This window comes from Pan troglodytes, chromosome 15, assembly GCF_028858775.2.
Source record: "Pan troglodytes isolate AG18354 chromosome 15, NHGRI_mPanTro3-v2.0_pri, whole genome shotgun sequence".
In the NCBI taxonomy this organism is placed as follows: Eukaryota; Metazoa; Chordata; class Mammalia; order Primates; family Hominidae; genus Pan; species Pan troglodytes.
Window position 1 is genome coordinate 7,083,018 of NC_072413.2, and position 18,467 is coordinate 7,101,484.

Consider the following 18,467-nt stretch of genomic DNA (forward strand, 5'->3'; position numbering starts at 1 on the left):
ACATGATGAAACCTGTCTCTAGTAAAAATACAAAAATTAGCAAGGCATGTTGGCAGGCATGTGTAATCTCAGATACTAAGGAGGCTGAGGCAGGAGAATCACTTGAACCCAGGAGACAGAGGTTGCAGTAAGCCAAGATCATACCACTGCACTATAGCCCTGTTGATGGAGACTCTGTCTGAAAACAAAACAAAAAAAAAAGGTTTGTGATTTCCTTACATAAGAGTACATCATCTGACTATAAAAATCCTGGAAGAAAACCTAGGAAACACTCTTCTGGATATCATATTTGTCAATTAATTTATGGCTAAGTCCTCAAAAGCAATTGCAAGAATAACAAAAATTGACAAGTGTGATCTAATTTAGCTAAATAGCTTCTGCACAGCATGAGAAACTATCACGGGATTAAACAGACAGCCTAAAAGAATGGAAGAAAATATTCACAAAGTATGGATATAGCAAACGCCTATTATCCAGAATCCATAGAGACCTAAACAAATCAACAAGCAAAAAATAAATAAGACCATTAAAAATGGGCAAAGGACATGAACAGACAGTTCTCAAAATAACACACGTAAGTGGCCAACAAACATTAACAAATGCTTACCATTGCTAATCATCAGAAAAATGCCAAACAAAACATCAATAAGATACCATTTCACACCAGTCACAATGACTTTTGTTAAAAACAAATAATAAATAGAAACTTAAAAAAGGATGTTGGGGAGGCTGTGGAGAAAAGGGAACACAAACCATTTGTGGCAATGTAAATTAATTCAGCTACTATGGACAGCAGTTTGGAAATTAAGAATTAAGAATAACTGTTGGATGCAGCAACCCCATTACTATACTAGGGGTATACCAAAAGGACAATAAATCATTGTAACAAAAAGATGTATACACATGTATGTTCATTGCAGCACTATTTACAATAGCAAAGACGTGGAGTCAATCCAGGTACATCCAAGGTAGATTGAAAATCCAAGGTAGATTGGAAAATTCCATATATACCATGGAATACTATGCAGCCATGAAAAGAACAAAATCATGTCATTTGCAGCAACATGAATACAGCTGGAATCCACTCTCCTAAGCAAACCAACGCAGAAACAGAAACCAAATATCTCATGTTTTCACTCATGTGGGAGCTACATATTGGGTGCACATTGTCATAAAGATGGGAATAATAGACACTGGGAAATAAGAACGGGGAGGGACAGAGTTGGCCAGGGTTGAAAAACAACTTCATGGGTCCTATGCTCACAACCTGTGTGATGAGTTCAATTGTACTGCAAACCTCAGTATCCCTCAATATGCCTTTGGAAGAAACTTACAGAGGTACCACGTTAATTTAGAATACAAACTAGAAAAAAAAAAAGAAAAGTTTACTATAAGTAGAGAACAGAAATTTCTTTTTAAGATAAAATTTATTGAAGTAAAAAATGGATTAAACTTTTATAAAGGGCAGAGTTTTCTAAGAATTTCAAAGCAATGCATTCATTGCAAAAGATGGCTTTAATTACTTAATCTTTTTTTGTGTGTGTGAGACAGGGTCTCACTCTGTCACCAGGCTGGAGTGCAGTGGTGCAGTCTTGGCTCACTGCAACCTCCACCTCCTGGCTTCAAGCAATTCTCCTGCCTTAGTATCCCAAGTAGCTGGGACTACAGGTGTGCATCACCACGCCCAGCTAATTTTTGTATTTTTAGTAGAGACGGGGTTTCCCCATGTTGGCCAGGATGGTCACGATCTCCTGACCTTGTGATCTGCTTGCTTTGGCCTCCCCAAGTGCTGGGATTACAGGTATGAGCCACCATGCCTGGCCATTGTTTAACCTTTGTACTAATAAAATACTACCTTTCTAAAATCATGTATATGCAATAGATCAATATTAACTGCATTTTTTTCAGATTACTCTAAACAGCATTACATATATACATCCTCTGTTATCTAAACTTAAAATGAGTAGAAATTTTATTTTATTTATGTGATTATTTTTCTATTTAAGCAAACTGCAAATTATGTCTAGTCACTAAAAATACTAAAGGCCACATTTTGTAAGTGATACATGATTTTCATGATAATGTTTCTTGTTTAATTTAGACATTATTATTATTTTTACTTATTTTAGATGGGGCCGGACTGTGTAGAATAAATAATTAGAGAAACAAAGAGAAGTACGTTGACAAAATTTATTAATTAAATTTAGGTTTATTTTAGAAATAAAGTGTAAATAGCAAATGGCATTCCTTTTCATTCTTGGGTTAGTAGATACTACATCAATATTTTTTTTTCTTACACACATCTAATGAAAGATGTGAAAACAGAAACTTTCACAGAGAAGACTGTACTTATGCACCATAAATTCATCATGTTCCAAAGCTTAAACAGTTCCCAAGAAGTCTGTGCATCTCTTTTTCACTGGCTCTACACTTTCTTAAGTTTTGCCATCCTCATGGAACTGTCAGCCAGCACACTGAAACGATTCTCAGAAAACAAAGGCATCATCAAGTTCTCAGGGTTTTGGTAGAGATTGAAGGCCAACAGACCTAAGGCTCATTCAGAAATACTTAGCTGAGTAATAACCCTTCATAAGCAGTCACTTGACAGGTGACATTTTAAATCTCCTCTAATTTACTGTGTCATTGGCTTACACTTGTTCTCAGGAAAAGTTCCAAATTTTTCACCATGAAATAAAAACACCCATGTCAATGTAATTCTTGTCAAGTTACTCAGCCTTGTTTCTCACCACTTACTGCACTCTGCCCTTTGCTCTAGCACCAAACTGGATGGAGTGGAACTCTGCAGGGCTCTTCCTCACCTCAGGCTCTTTGCCTTTGCCTCTTTCCTCTATCTGGGAAGCTTTTCCTTGTCCTTCAGGTATCAACCTATGTTATCTCCTCCACCAGAAAGCCCATGATATTGACATAAAAGTGGGTAGATGTCCCTTCTCTGTGTTCCACTAGTGCCCTGCTGTATACCTGTCATGGTATCTATGACTCTATATGGACATTGCCTGCCTGTCTGTTTTTTAGGTTATAGCTTATGACTGTTGAGAGGTGGACCATGCCATCTTCATCTTGTAATTCCAGTGCTGGTTCTAGTACCTTAGCATGTGGCTGTTGATTACATGAATGAAGACTGAAAAAGCTCTGATATTTAAACACAATTAGAATTAATGCCATGTGTAAATTATTAAATAGTAATTTTGTATTGTAAATGTACATACATATTTCTCATTCTTATTAACTCTGATAAAGTTCTCAAGTCTTTAGTTTTTAAACTCACACTTAGTTAACTGAAGTGTTTTAGGTAAAGAACAAAATTCTTTATTTTTCTTTCCAGCTGTTGCTGTATTGTACACTTGCTCCCATCTACTTTCTTCTCTAGAATCCACGGGTAAGCCACATCTAATGAAGAGAATATTTAACCATAAAGTCTTAAGGAAAAATTGTATGATGATTTAAAAGATTATAAAATTTTATTACTGGGCTATTTACACATTTTAATTGTTTCTCATAAAATATATAACATTCCAATATTTACTGAAGTAGGATATTTTTGTATCAAATGTATGATTATAATTTATAGGGTATTTTAAATGATGTTTTTTGGCCTCCTTAAGTTTTAAGTGGATCTTGCAAATGAAAACCAGTATTATAGAGTTTGACATACTCAAATTGCCCAAATGTCAGCTGTTTAAACAACCGAGTCATCATTGATACTTTAGTAAAGGTTAGTAAAGGTCATCGAAGGCTTATTTGCATTTTACAGTTTTTATTACTTAGGAGAGTTAAGGAGTACCTGCCAGGTTTGTCCATGCTAATGTTACAATTTTCTTTTTGTAGTTCAACCGTATTTTGTATGGAGATACTTTGAGGCTCTGTAAATATCTGGTTACTCCTCAGAACCCACTAGATTTAGCATTTCATGGATGACTTGTGTTTGAACAGTTATTACTATGATGGTTACCAGATGATTATTTTCTTATTCTCTTCTTTGTTCTACATGGAGAAATAAAACCAATAAATAAGGGAGTAGGAAAGCTCATGATTCTGATGCTCCAATTCCCCAAGATTAGCCCAGTAGTAGACATTCCAAGCTGACTTTATATCTCTTTGATTTGTCTCCATTACTCTGTCAGCACTTTTTTACTTTCTGGCAGATGTTCTAAGCTCAGCTTGTATTTTCTCTGCGCCAGCTCTGGAATGAGTAATTCTTTTTAGAAGCAGAGGTGGAGCCACTGAGGAAGCACAGGTGAGCCCTCCCCAGTGTGTACTCACTGGTCCCCAACAGAAGAACCACTGCCACATCCACTGAGGTACCAAGAAACTAGCAAAGGGCCTTCTGGCTGTCTGGGGAGAGTCCTCATGTGGTCCCTGGCTGTCTCAGAGATTCTGGATTAGTCTTCCTGTAGCCTCTGTGTTGTGTCTTTAGATCGGGGCTCTGTGGGAAGGGCCCTGAGAGACCCAACAGCACAGCGTGCCTTATCTGCCAAATGTCCCTCCCTTCCTCACACTCTGACACTCAGGAAGAGGGTAGATGGTGTGTCCAGGCAGTGTCAGGCCACCTCACTTTCTCCTTTGAGATGGGCCCAGAGGGCCTTTGGGGTGAGTGTGGAGCTGGGAACCTGGAGCCTGAGGCCAATTGTCTCTCCCTGTGTCTTGGAGGAAAGGCCATGTCCCCAAAAAACCCCCAGGGCCTGACCTCTGGGCACACATGCAGGGAGGGAGGGTCTATGAGCTGAAGGGGACATTGTAATGAGACTTTGAACCCCGTTGCTCCGGGGCTTGGTCAGTGGACCATGGTCAGAGATGACCTGGTCATCAGGACCTAGTCATTTGGGACCTGATCAGCAGGGGCCTGGTTAGTGGAGGCCTCCTCAGTAAAGGCCTCATCAGTGGGGACATGGTGACCTAGTCATTGGAAGCCTGATCAGTGGGGGGACCTAGTCAGTGGTGGCTTTATTAGTGGGGCCTGATCTGTTGGAACATAAACAATGAAAAACTGGTTGGCGGGGCATACACAATATATCACGGGCCTGGTCAGTGTGGGGCCTTAGTGGCTTGGAGCCTGGTCAGTGAGGGCCTGGTCAGAGGGGACTCGGTCAGCTGGGTACTCGTTCATGGAGAATTGTTCAGTGGGGGGTCGGGTGGGCAGCAACCTGGTAAATTGTGGTCTTGTCAATGGGAACCCGGTCTTGTCAATGGGGACCAGGTCAGTGGAAAATTGGTCAGTGGGGTCTGGCCCATGAGGTCTATTAAGTGTGGGCCTGGTTAGGAAGACATGGTCAGTGGGGACTTGATCAGTGGGACCTGGTCAATGGAGAAGTGGTCATTAGGGGCCTCATCACTCATCACTGGGAACCTGGTCAGGGGCAGTTGGTCAGTACCCGGCCTGCTGGCCACTATGTGACCTCAGGCAGGGGGGTTGTCTGTGGAGCCTCCTTGCCTCCATCTGCAGGGAAAGTGAGTCAGGGCACCCTGGAGGGTGGCTGGAAAGAGAAGGTGAGAAGATGTGTTGAATCCAATACTGCTTGGCAGACCTACAACTTTACAAATGACCTGTGTTCCACCTAGAGAGGGTGCCAGCCCTCTCAGCATTATGCAGTGCCCCTCCTCTGTCTGCATCCCCAGGACCATCATGGGTGGGGAGGGCAGAGATTGGGGAGCACCTATAGAGGCTCTAATGCTCTAAGGTGACAGTGATGAGGACCTGGGTGCACCCATGAGTGGAGAAGCTAGGCCTGTCCAGAGAAGCAAGACAAACACACACACACACACACACACACACACACACACACACACACACAGGCACACATGCATACACAAATACATTGCATACACACATGTCAGTTCAGGGGATAGAGGACACTGACTCTGGGCCCTGTTGACCCAAGCAGACTCCCATGGTGGTGGGTTGTGTGACCCCACAAGGTCACTGTTGCTGAGTCCCCATCGCCTCTGTGTTGTGGAGCAGTTAGAGACACACATCAGTGTCTGTGAGTAGCTCTGCGTGAAGGACTATTTTCTAGATGAGAGGCACATCTCAACACAGCTCACTGATCAGATTCAGGTGAGTGGGACCTGCTCTTTTCTCTTCCTCCTGGCTTGGGAAAAGTCACTATCAGGTGGGTGGTTTTGGCCTCTGGGCAGCTACTGAGGGTAATCCCTGAACACTCACCAGCTGCCTGTTATGTGCTGACAGTCATCTCATTCATCCTCGCAGCAATTCCATTCTGCATCTTTTCTGATCACCTCCGTGACCACACAGGACAACCCCATCAGGGCCCTGTCACCAGGCCCAGTCTAGCTCCATGATAACCAAGACACAGGTCCAGAGACAATCGTCCTACATTGTGCCTGCATCTGACCCCCCTTGGTAGGTAGTGACCAGCACAACATGGAAGAAGCCAGGGCAGCATGCAGCCAGCTGCTCTGCAGCCCCAAATAGCTCCTGGGCCTTGGGAAGTCATTCATAAATGGGAAGCTGGTCACTTTGAGGTCCCTGAAGGGAAGGGTGAACGTGCATCCCAACAGCCCTGGCAGCCAGCAGCATGCCATACATATTCTCACCCAACGTGTGTGACAGAGGTCCCCTCCTGGGGCACAAGTCCCATACCTAAAGCATCCTGTCCCAGTCGGACCTCATCCTGAGCCCTGGGAGGGGAGGGGCACCATGGGCCCCCCTGCAGCAGCCAGGATTACCACACAGGGGACTCGGCCTTCTGTGGCCCTGGCCAGACTTAGAATTTGGCCCAAGACAAACTTACTCGGAGCACCTTCTCAGTACCTGGGGCCTGTGCATGCCAGGCAAGGCCAAGCTGGCTCAAAGAGCAACCAGCCACCTCTGCAAGGGTGTGCCAGGAGCAGGTGGAGCAGTCACCAACCTCACCCACTCAAGGAAACAGGGATGGCCAGTTTCCCACAGTCTGAGTGACCACCACGTGACAGCTGATGGAGTGGAGGCCTGAGGAAAAGCAGATGGCACTGGGGATCCACCTCCAGGGCAGAATAACTGATTTACCCTGACTGGCAGGGAGTGACGTTGGTGGCTGGTCCACTGGCTCCTGGCAAACCCTTGCAGAGGTGGGTGGGTGCTCTTTGAGCCAGCTTGGCTTTGCCTGGCATGCACAGGCCTCAGTGCAACAAATGTGCTGCAAATGGAGCCACATAGAGGAAATGAGCAGCAGGCTCAGAACTGGGGTGTGTGCCGCCTTTGGGGCTCCAGTCCAAGCATTGGGGCTTCTACAGCACTGTGGGCTTCTCGGGTGCCAAGAGGCAGACCACAGGCCATCTTGAGGAGGACTCTGGTAAGAGCTTCCTTGTGTATGTGGATGATGTCCAGAATGTTGGCCTGGTGTCCCTGAGACAGCACTAACACGTCCATGACTGGGTCCAGGTCCTGCCTGGGCTGATGGGCAAAGAGCTCACTGACAGTGTGAAAGGCATCTATGGTGAAGTGGATCTATGTTCAAGTGCAGAAAGGGCCCAATCTTGTAGATGAACCACACAGCCAGCTTCTGGATGCAGGTGCAGTGCCACATTTTTTGTGACTTCCTGATGTGCCCCACCAGCACTGAAGAGACAGCCTGGAGACAGGGCAAGAGGAAGGCTGAGAAGAATGAGATGGTGAGTGCCAGATTCTTCCTGGCCCTGAGCCCACCCCCAGTATGACACTCAACTTTTAGGAGTGGGAGAGCAAGATTGACGGCTTCAAGTGCTTCACCAAGAAGATGGACAACAGGGCACTCAGCTCAACTTCACAGCCAATGAGTGGTGGCAGGCTTTGAGAAAGAGCATCAGAAGCCTGACAGTTCTTCTTCAGCCTCAGCCAGGCCTTGGAGCTGGACCAGGCCATCCACTTCAGTATAGATGCCTTCCACTCTGTCAGTGAGCTCTTTGCCAGTCAGTCCAGGAAGGACCTGGACCCAGCCATGGACCTGTTAGTGCTGTCTCAGGGACACCAGACCAACATCCTGGACATCATCCACATACACAAGGAAGCTCTTACCAAAGTCATGGAGAGCAGGCAACATGTGGCAGAAGGGAAGACAGAGGTGCAGAGGCTGATGACGTCAGAATCACAGGAACAGGATTTCTTTGGCCACTTTGGCTGAAATTCACCACTTCCATCCAATTCCAGTGAGAGACATGGACTCACAGATGCAGCATTTCTTGCAACAAGAGATACTACTTTTTCAAAAAGTCACCCAGGAATTGATAGTGTTGAATGACTCGATACTCGATCGTGGACGGTTTCCAGTTCAAGGATACTTTCTACAGCAGAATAATAACACTAGCAAAGAGCTAGTACAAGGATGGTTTTGTGCTCAACTGAAATCCAGCTGAATACAGAATTGTATAGGAAACAGTTAATATGGTGATAGAATAGAAACAGTAGCAATCGTGAACTAAATCATACTATGAATGCCTAAACTACTGCTGTAACTTTTGGAAAAATGATAATACCACTTTATTGCTTTTCGAAGTACGAATATTTTAGTGTATATGCTCTAGACTTCAAACTCTATAAAGAGTCTCAAAGAAGTTGGCTGGATAAAGCCTGCTGTGGTTGTCTTTATATTCAAAGATCGATGATGCAATTTGAATATGTGTCCCCACCGAATCTCATGTTGAATTATATTTCCTAATGTGGAAGGTGGATCCTGGTATAAGGTGATTGAATTATGAAGGCAAATTTCTCATGAATGGTTCAGCACCATCCCCTTGTACCATCCTCACAATAATGAGTGACTTCTCATGAGATGTAGTCACTGAAATCTCTATATCACCTCCCCACTCTCCGTGTTTTCCCCTTGCCATGTGAGACAATTGATTCTTTCTTTGCCTTCCATGATTATTGAAAGATTTCTGAGGCCTAGAAGCAGAAGCACTGTGCTTAGAACCATGAGCCAATTAAACCTCTTTTTCAAAATAAATCATACAGAAAATGGCAAATGAGGACTGGAGCGTTGCTATAAAGATACCTGGAAATGTGGAAGCATCTTTGGAACCAGGTAATGGACGGAGGTTGGAAGAGTTTGGAGGGCTCAAAAGAAGACAGATGAGAAAACTTTTGGACCATCTTAGAGTCTGGTTCAATGGTTGTGACAAAAATCCTGACAGAAACATGGACAGTGAAGGCCAGGCTGAGGAGGTCTCAGAGAGAAATAAGAAGCTTTCTGGAAAATGTCTTCCTTTTGGATATGGAAAGCTTACACAATGTCTGCTTTTTATTTCAGAAACTCATAGGCAAAAGAGACTGTAGCCTTGACCCAGATGAGACTTTGGACTTTGTAACTTTGAGTTAATCCTGAAATGAGTTAAGACTTTGGGAGACTGCTGGCAAGGCATGTTTGTATTTCGCAATGTGAGAAGGACATGAGATTCATCGGGTCAAGGACAGAATAATACGGTTTTTGTCTATGTCCCTACCAAAACTCATGTGGAATTATATTTTGTAATGTTACAGGCAAGGTCTAGGTGGAAAAAGATTTAGTCATAAAATGGTGCAGGTAGATACTTCACGAATGATAAAGAACCATCACCTTGATGCTATCCTCCTGATAATGAGTGAGTTCCCATGAGATCTGGTTGTTTAACAGATCTCATCCTCCTGTTCCTGCTTTAGGAGACATCTCATTGTCCCTTGGCTTTCTGATATAATGAGGAGGCTTCCTGATTCCTCCCAGAAACAGAAGACACTATACTTCCTTCACAGCTTGCAGAACCATGAGTCAATTACACCTCTTTTATTTACAATAATACAGAAAAGTAGAACTGCAGAGAGGAGCTGTGAAATGCCTTCAAGGCCTTTTTCCCTTTGTTTTGGCTATTAGCACAGGGCTTCTTTATATGCCAATTTCTGAAATCTTGAATGTTTCCCCTTAAATGGGATTTTTGTTATTGCTACATAGCAAACCTGCTATACAGATTTCTGAAAAAGTAGAAGCAGGCTCAGTAGTGGGTAGCAAACAAAGATTGGAAGGGTTTGGAGGGATTAGATTATGACAGGGAGTGGGAGGGAGTGATTATTAAATCATGGATGGGTGGGGGTGGATGTGGAAGGGAGAAAGGGGTGGGTAGGGTGGGAGGGAGTAGACTGGCTGTACGGTGGTGGGAGGGTGGTGGGTAGTAGGAAGGGGTAGTAGCCTGCTGCAGAGGCAGAGTCTCATGGAAAATCCCTACTAGGGAGGCACACCTGTGGCTTTGCAGATTTGAGCCCCAGTGGCTGCTCTCATGGACTGGACTAGTGTTGAGTGCCTGTAGCTTTTCCACACGGAGGGTGCAAGCTGTTGGTGGGTCTATGTATCTGGGGTCTGGAGGGTGGTGGCCCCCTGCATGGGGGCTCCAAGTCCATATTTTCCTTCTGCACTGCCCTAGTAGAGGTTTCCCAAGAACGCTTCATCTGCAGCAGGCTTCTGCCTGGAAACAGTGGGAGGTGGGGGTGGGAGGCAGATCCTTCACCAATGGTTAGGCAACATCTTCTTGATGCTGTCTTCATGATAGTGTGTTCTCATGAGATCTGGTTATATAACAGGGGGTGGCACCTCTTTCCTCTCTCAGTCTTTCTTCTACTCCTGCCATTTGAAACATCTCATTGCCCCTTGGCCTTCTGGTATGATTGGAAGGCTTCCTGATCTGATCCTCCCAGAAGCAGAAGCCACTGTGCTTCCTTTACAGCCTGCTGGACCGTGAGCCAATTAAACCTCTTTTCTTTATGATCATGCAGAAAATTAATACTATGAAGTGGAGCCATGAAATGCCTTCAAGGCCCTTTCCCCTTTGTCTTGGCAACCAGCACTCAGCTCCTTTTCATGCAAATATCTGAATCCTTCATGAACTTTCCCCCTGAAAATGGACTTTTCTGTTTTACCACATTGCCAGGCTGTGATAAAGATAGTTGACAATGTAGAACCAGGTTCAGAAGTGGGTAAAAGACAGAGGTCAGAAGAGTTGGGAAAGCTTAGAAGACAGCAAGATGAGGAAAATATTGGACCACTATAGAGAATTGTTAAATACTTGTGATAGGAAGGCTGACAAAAGTGTAAACACTGAAGTCCAGACCTAAAAGTTCTCAGAAGAAAATGAGGAATTTCCTATGAACAGGAGCCAAGATTACATTTGATTGGCCTTAGCAAAGAAGCTGGCTGCATGGGGACCCTGCCCTGGAGATCTGTGAAACTATGAACTTGGGGGTGATGATTTAGGATGTATCTGGTGAAATGAACATCTAGGCAGCATAGCACAGGAGGTGTCCTGCCTGCATTGAACAGCCTGTGTTCTTATGGGTGACCTAAGAAGTGACTTCAAGTTGGAACTTCAAGTGGAGATCTAAAGTTTGGAAAATTTGGAGCCTGGCTAAGTGGTCAAAAAGAAAAGCCAATTTTGAGGGGGAAAATTCAAGAAGGCTTAGGGTATTTGTATAAAAAGGAACCCAGTGCAAAAAGCCAAGACAGTGGGAAACCGGCCTTGAAAGCATTTTAGAGATGTCTGCAGCAGCCCTTGCTGTCACAGGCCCTGGGGCTTAGGAGAAAAGAATGGTTTCCTAGGCCAGTCCCATGGCCCTGCTGCTGTGCTTAACCGCAGGACACTGCTGCCGGCATCCGTGCAGCTCCAGCACCAGCCATGGCTGAAAGATGCACAGGTACAGCTTGGGTCATTGCTTCAGAGGTGGCTCAAAGTCTTGATGGTTTCCATATAGTGTTAAGCCAGTAGGTGCACAGAGAAAGAGATTAGAGGCTTGGGAACTCCCATCTAGACTCCAGAAGATGTACAGAAAATCCTGGATGTTCAGGAAGAAGCTTTTCCAAGAGGCAGAGCTTCATGGGGAACCTGTACTAGAGGAGCAAAGAAGGGACCTAGAGGGTTGAAGCCCCCACACAGGGAGGCATAATTCTCTAAACCCCAGATTCATAGACCCACAAACAGCTTGCACCCTCAGTGTGGAAAAGCTATGGGCACTCAACAACAGCCCTGTCCATGAGAGACAGCCACGGAGGCTGAACGCTTCCAAGCCACAAGTGCAGATCTGCCAAAGGCCTTGGGAGCTCAGCCCTCACAGCCCTGTGCCATGGATATGGGACAAGGATTCAAAAATGGTGATTTTGGAGCTGTAGCATTAAGTGACTGGCCTGCTGGGTTTTGGACACTTATGTATCCTATGAGTCACCCACTGCCTGTACAATCATTGTACCTTGGAAGTAGTAAACTTGCTTTAAAATTCACTGGCTCATGGGCAGGAGGGACTGTAGACTTGTCTCAGATAAGACTCTGGGCTTTGTGAATTTGAGTAAATGCTGGAATGAGTTAAGATTTGAGAGACTCTAGGGAAGGCATCATTACATTTTGCAATGTGAGAAAGACATGAAATTTGGGGGACCAGAAACAGAATAATAGGTTTTGGCTCTCTGTCTCTACCAAAGCTCATGTGGAATGTTAATGCGAAATGTTAAAGGTGGGGGCTGGTAGAAGGTGATTTAATCATGGTGGATAGTGGAGGTTGGATGGTTGGGGGCACCGGGAGGGTGGGGGGGATTCTGGGGTGGAGAGGGTTGGAGGGATTCGGGGGTGGGGAGGGTTGGAGGAGATTGTGGTGGGGTTGGGGGTGAAAGGCAGGGGTGGGGGTGGATCCTTCACAAATGGTTAAACACTATCTCCTTAATGCTGTCCTTCTGATAGTGAGTTCTCTTCATGATTTTGGAGCTGTGAGATTGAATGAACACTGACGTACTGGATTTTGGATGTCCATTGGGCCTGTGGTCCCATTTGTGTTATTTTTCTTGGAAATTTCTTCCCTTTGGATTGAGAAAGTTTACCCAGTACATGTACCATCATTGTACCTTGAAAGAAACAAACACCCTTTTAACTTCAGGGACTCATAGGCAGAAGAGACTGTAGCCTTGTCTCAGATGAGACTTAGAACTTTTTACATTTGAGTTAATGCAGGAAGGAGTTAAGCCTTTTGGAAACCTTAGAAAAGGCATGATTGTATTTTATTCTGTGAAAAGGATATGATATTTGGGGGGTCAAGGTCAGCATAATATGATTTGGCTGTGTGCCCCTGGAAAAACTCATGTGGAATTGTAATCCCAAATTTTGGAGATGGGGCCTGGTGGGAGATTATTTAATCATGGATGGGAGGGGTAGGGGTGGAAGAAAAAAGGGGTGGGTAGGGTGGGGAAGAATAGGCTGGCTGTAGGGCGGTGGGAGGGTGATGGATAGTAGGAAGGGGGAGTAGCCTGCTGCAGAGGCCGAGGCTCATGGAAAACTTCTACCAGGGCAGTGCACCTGTGGCTTTGCAGGCTTTAGCCCCCATGGCTGCTCTCATGGGCTGGGCTGGTGTTGAGTGCCTATCACTTTTCCATACTGAGTGTGTGAACTGTTGGTAGGTCTATGAATCTGGGGTCTCGAGGATGGTGGCCTCCTGCATAGGCTGTCAAAGCCCTTATTTTCCTTCTGTGCTGCCATAGTACAGGATTCCCAAGAGCCTCTGCCTCTGCAGCAGGCTTCTGTCTGGAACACTAGGAGGTGGAGCTGTGTTGGGGGGCGGCTCCTTCACCAATGGTTAAGCACCATCTTCTTGATGCTGACCTAGTGGTAGTGAGTTATCATGAGATCTGGTTATTTAACGGTGTGGGACCTCTTTCCTCTCTCAGCCTTGCTCCTACTCCTGCCGTATGAAAGATTTCATTGTTGTTTTCCTATTGGTATGATTGGGAGTCTTCCTGAGTCCTCCCAGAAGCAGAAGCCACTATGCTTTCTTTACAGCCTGCAGAACCATGAGCCAATTAAACCCCTTTTCATTATGATCATACAGAAAATAAAGTACTGCGAAGTGGAGCTATGAAATATCTTCAATGACATTTCCCCATCGTCTTGGCTATTAGCACTGGACTTCTTTTTAATGCAAATATCTGAAGCCTTCTTGAAGTTTCCCCCTGAAAATGGACTTCTTTTTCTTCTACATTGTCAGGCTGCAACAAAGATAGCTGAAAATGTAAAGCAGGTTCAGAAGTGGGTAACAGCAAGAGGTTGGAGAGTTTGGAGAGCTTGAAAGAAGACAGGAAGGTGAAAGAAATTTTGGACCATCGTAGGCACTTGTTGAATAGTTGTGATTAAAAGGCTGGCAGAAGGATGGACAGTGAAGGCCAGGCTTACAAGGTCTCAGATGAAAATGAGGAAATTACTGGGAACAGGAGCCAAGGTTACTTTTGTTTTGCTGTAGCAAAGAACATGGCTGCAGGGCGACCTTGCCCTCGAGATCTGTGAAACTTTAAACTTGAGGGTGATGATTTAGTGCAAATCTGGTGGAATGAACTTCTAGGCAGCATAGCACAAGGGGGATCCTGTCTGCATCAAACAGCCCGTGTTCTTGTGTGACCGAGGTTATGTGTGACCGAGGAAATTACCTCAAGTTGGAACTTATATTTAAATGACAAGCAGAGCTCAAAAGTTTAGAACCATTTGCAGCCTGGCCAAGTGGTCAAAAAGAAAAGCTGATTTTCAGGGGGAAAATTCATGAAGGCTCCAGAAATTTGCATAAAATGGAGGCCAGTGCTAATAGCCAAGACAATGGGGGGAAAAAGCCATGGAGGCATTTCAGAGATGGTTGCAGCAGCCCTTGGTGTCACAGACCCTGGGGCCTAGGAGAGAAGAATGGTTTCTGGGGCCAGCCCCATGGCCCTGCTGCCGTGTGCAGCCTCAGGACACTGCTGCCTGCATCCCAGCAGCCGCAGCTCCAGCTCAGACCTTGGCTGAAAGATGCACAGTTACAGATTGCATCACTGCTTCAGAGGGTACAAGCTATAGGGCTTCATGACTTCCACATAGTCTTAAGCCAGCAAGTCCATAGAGCACTAGCCCAGAGGCTTCAGAGCCTTCATATAGATTTTGGAAGATGTATGAAAATGCCTGGGTGTCCAGACAGAAGGCTGCCAAAAAAGCAGAGCCTCCTGGGAAACCTCTACTAGGGCAGTTCAGAAGGAAAATATGGGGTTGGAGCCCCCACACTGGAGGTCACCATATGCAGACCCCAGGTTCATAGACCCACCAAGAGCTTTGTACACTCTGTGGGTAAAAACTACAGGCACTCAAAACCAGCACAGCCCATGAGGACAGCTGTGGGGACTGAAAACTGCAAAGCCACAGGTGCAGACCTGCCCAAGGCCTTGGGAGTCCAGCCCTCATGCCCTTCTGCCCTGGATGTGGGACAAGGATTAAAAAAGGATGACTTTGGAGCTGTAAGTTTGAGTAACTGGCCTGCTGGGTTTTGGATTTTCCTGGGACCTGTAAGTCCCGTTTGTGTTTCGTTGTTCTCTCTGGCAAAAATCTTCCTTTAGGGTGGGAATTCTTACTCAATGCCTGGACAATCATACCTTGGAAATAGTTAACTTGCTTTGTATTTCAGAGGCTCAGGAACAGAAGGGACTGCATCTTTGTCTCAGATGAGACTTTGGGCTTCAGACATTGAAGTAAATGCTGGAATGAGTTAAGACCTTGGAGGTCTTAGCCAAGACGATGTGGAAAAGTCATTGAAGGCGTTTCATAGCTTCACTTCACAGTACTAATTTTCTGTATGATCATAACAAAAAGGGGTTTAATCGGCTGATGTTTCTGCAGGCTGTAAAAAAAAAGCATAGTGGCTTGGGGAATTGTAAGTAAGGCATCACTGTATTTTGCAAAGTGAGAAGGAAATGAGATTTGGGGAGGCAGGGACAGAAGAATAAGATTCGGCTGTGTGTCCCTATGGAAACTCATGTGGAATTGTAATCAGAAATGTTAAAAGTGGGGCCAGGTGGAAGGTGATTTAATCATGGAGGGCACTGGGTGTTGGAAGGTGGAGATTGGGGAGAATGGGTGGATTATGGTGGGGGTGAGGGGTGAAAAGTGGGGGTGGGGGAGGATCCCTCACAAATAGTTCAACACCATCTCCTTAATCCTTTCCTCATGATGGTGAGTTCTCGTGACGTTTTTCGAGCTGTGAGATTGAATGGATACTGGCCTCCTGGGTTTTGGACTTGCATTGGCCCTGTGATCCCATTTGTGTTATTTTCCTGGCAAACTTCTACCCTTTGGATTGAGAAAACTTACCCAATGCCTGTACCATCATCGTACCTTGAAAGAAAAGAACTCCATTTTAAATTCAGGGACTTACAGGCAAAAGGGACTGTAGCCTTTTCTCAGGTGAGACGTGGAACTTTTTACATTCGAGTTAATGCTGAAATGAATTAAGACTTTTGGCAACTTTTGAAAAGGCATGATTGTATTTTACTCTGTGAGAAGGATATGATATTTGGGGGATCAGGGTCAGAATGGTATGATTTAGCTGCGTGTCCCTACCTAAACTCACATGTAATTGTAATCCTGAATGTTGCAGGTGGGGCCTGGTGGGAAATGACTTATTCATGGATGGGAGAGGGGTGGGGTTGGAAGTAAAAACAGGTGGGTATGGTGGGGAGGAGTAGGCTGGCTGTAGGGTGGTGTGTAGCAGGAGGGGAGTAGCCTGCCACAGAGGCAGAGGCTCATGGAAAACCTCTACTAAGGCAATGCACCTGTGGTTTTGCACCTGTGGCTTTGCAGGGTTTAGCACCTGCAGCTGCTCTCATGGGCTGGGCTGCTGTTGAGTGCCTGAAGCTTTTCGATACTGGGGGTGTGAGCTGTTGGTAGGTCCATGACTCTTGGGCTGGAGGATGGTGGCGTGGGGGCTCCAAGCCCATATTTTCCTTCTGCACTGCCCTAGTAGAGGTTTTCCAGGCGGATCTGTCTCTGCCTCAGGCTTTTGCTTGGAACAGTGGGTAGTGGTTATGGGGTGGTGGGTGGATCCTTCACCAACAGTTAAGCACCATCTTGATGCTGATCTTCTGATAGACAGCTCTCATGAGATCTAGTGGTATAACTGGATATTGCACTTCTTTCCTCTCTCTGTCTTGCTTCTACTCCTGCCATATGAAACATTTCATTGCTGCTTGGCCTTCTGGTATAATTGGGAGGCTTCCTGAGTACCCCTACAAGCAGAAACCACTATGCTTTCTTTACAGCCTGAAGAACTGTGAGTCAATTAGACCTCTTTTCTTTATGTAGATACAGAAAATTAATGCTGTGAAGTGAAGTTATGAAATGACTTCGAGGAATTTCCCCCATTCTCTTGGCTATTAACACTGAGCTTTTTTCAGTGCAAATATTGGAGGCCATCTTGATGTTTCCCCCTGATAATGGACTTTTCTTCTTTTACCACATTGCCAGGCTGCAACAAAGATAGCTGACAGTGTAGACGCAGGTTCCAAATTGGGTAGTGGCCAGAGGTTAGAGAGTTTGGAGAGCTTGGAAGAAGACAGGAAGATGAGGGAAAGTTTGGACCATTGCACAGACTTATTAAATAGTTGTGAGTAAAAGGCTGACAGAAGGATGGACAGTGAAGACCAGCCTTGTAAGGTCTCAGATGAAAATGAGGAATTTTCTGGGAAAAGGAGCCAAGGGTTTTTTGTTTTGACTTAGCAAAGTAATTGGCTACACAGTGACCCTTCCCGGGAGATCTGTGAAACTGAACTCGAGGGTGATGATTTAGGGTGTATCTGGTGGAATGAACTTCTAAGCAGCAAAGCTCAAGAGTTGTACTGCCTACATCGAACAGCCTATGCTCCTATGTGTGATGAAAGAAATGACCATAAGTTGGAACTTATATTTAAATGAGAAACAGAGCTTCAACATTTGGAAAATTTGTAATCTGGACAAGTGGTCAAAAAGAAAAGCTGATTTTCAGGGGGAAAATCAAGAAGGCTTAGGATATTTGCATAAAAAGGAGCCCAATGCTAATAATTCAAGACAATGGGAAAAAGGCCTTGAAGGCATTTCAGAGATCTTTGTAGCAGTCCTTGCTGTCACTGGCCCTGGGGTTTAGGAGAAAAGAATAGTTTCCTGGCCCAGCCCCATGGCTCCAATGCTGTGTGCAGCCTCAGGACACTACTGCCTGCATCCCTGCAGCTCCTTTTCCAGCTTCAGCCATGGATGAAAGATGTACAGGTACAGCTTGCATCACTGCTTCAGAGGATGCAAGCTCCAAGCCTTGGTGGCTTCTACATAGTGTTAAGCCAGCAGGTGCATAAAGCACAGGACTAGAAGCTTCAGAGCCTTCGTCTGGACTCCAGAGGATATATCAGAAAGCCTGAGTGTCTAGCCAGAAGCTTTTCCAAGAGGCAGAGCGTCATGGTAAACCTCTACTCAGGTAGTACACAAGAAAAGTATAGGGTTGGAGTCCCCATGCAGGGAGGCACCATTTTCCAGACCGCAGTTTCATAGACCCACCAGCTGCTTTCACCCTTAGTGTTGAAAAGCTACAGGCACTCAACGCCAGCCTAGCCAAAGAAGTCAGCTGTAGGGGGAAGATTCTGCAATGCCACATGTGTAGAGCTGCCCAAGGCCTTGGGATCCCAGCCATCACACCACCCTGTGCTCTAGATGTGGACATA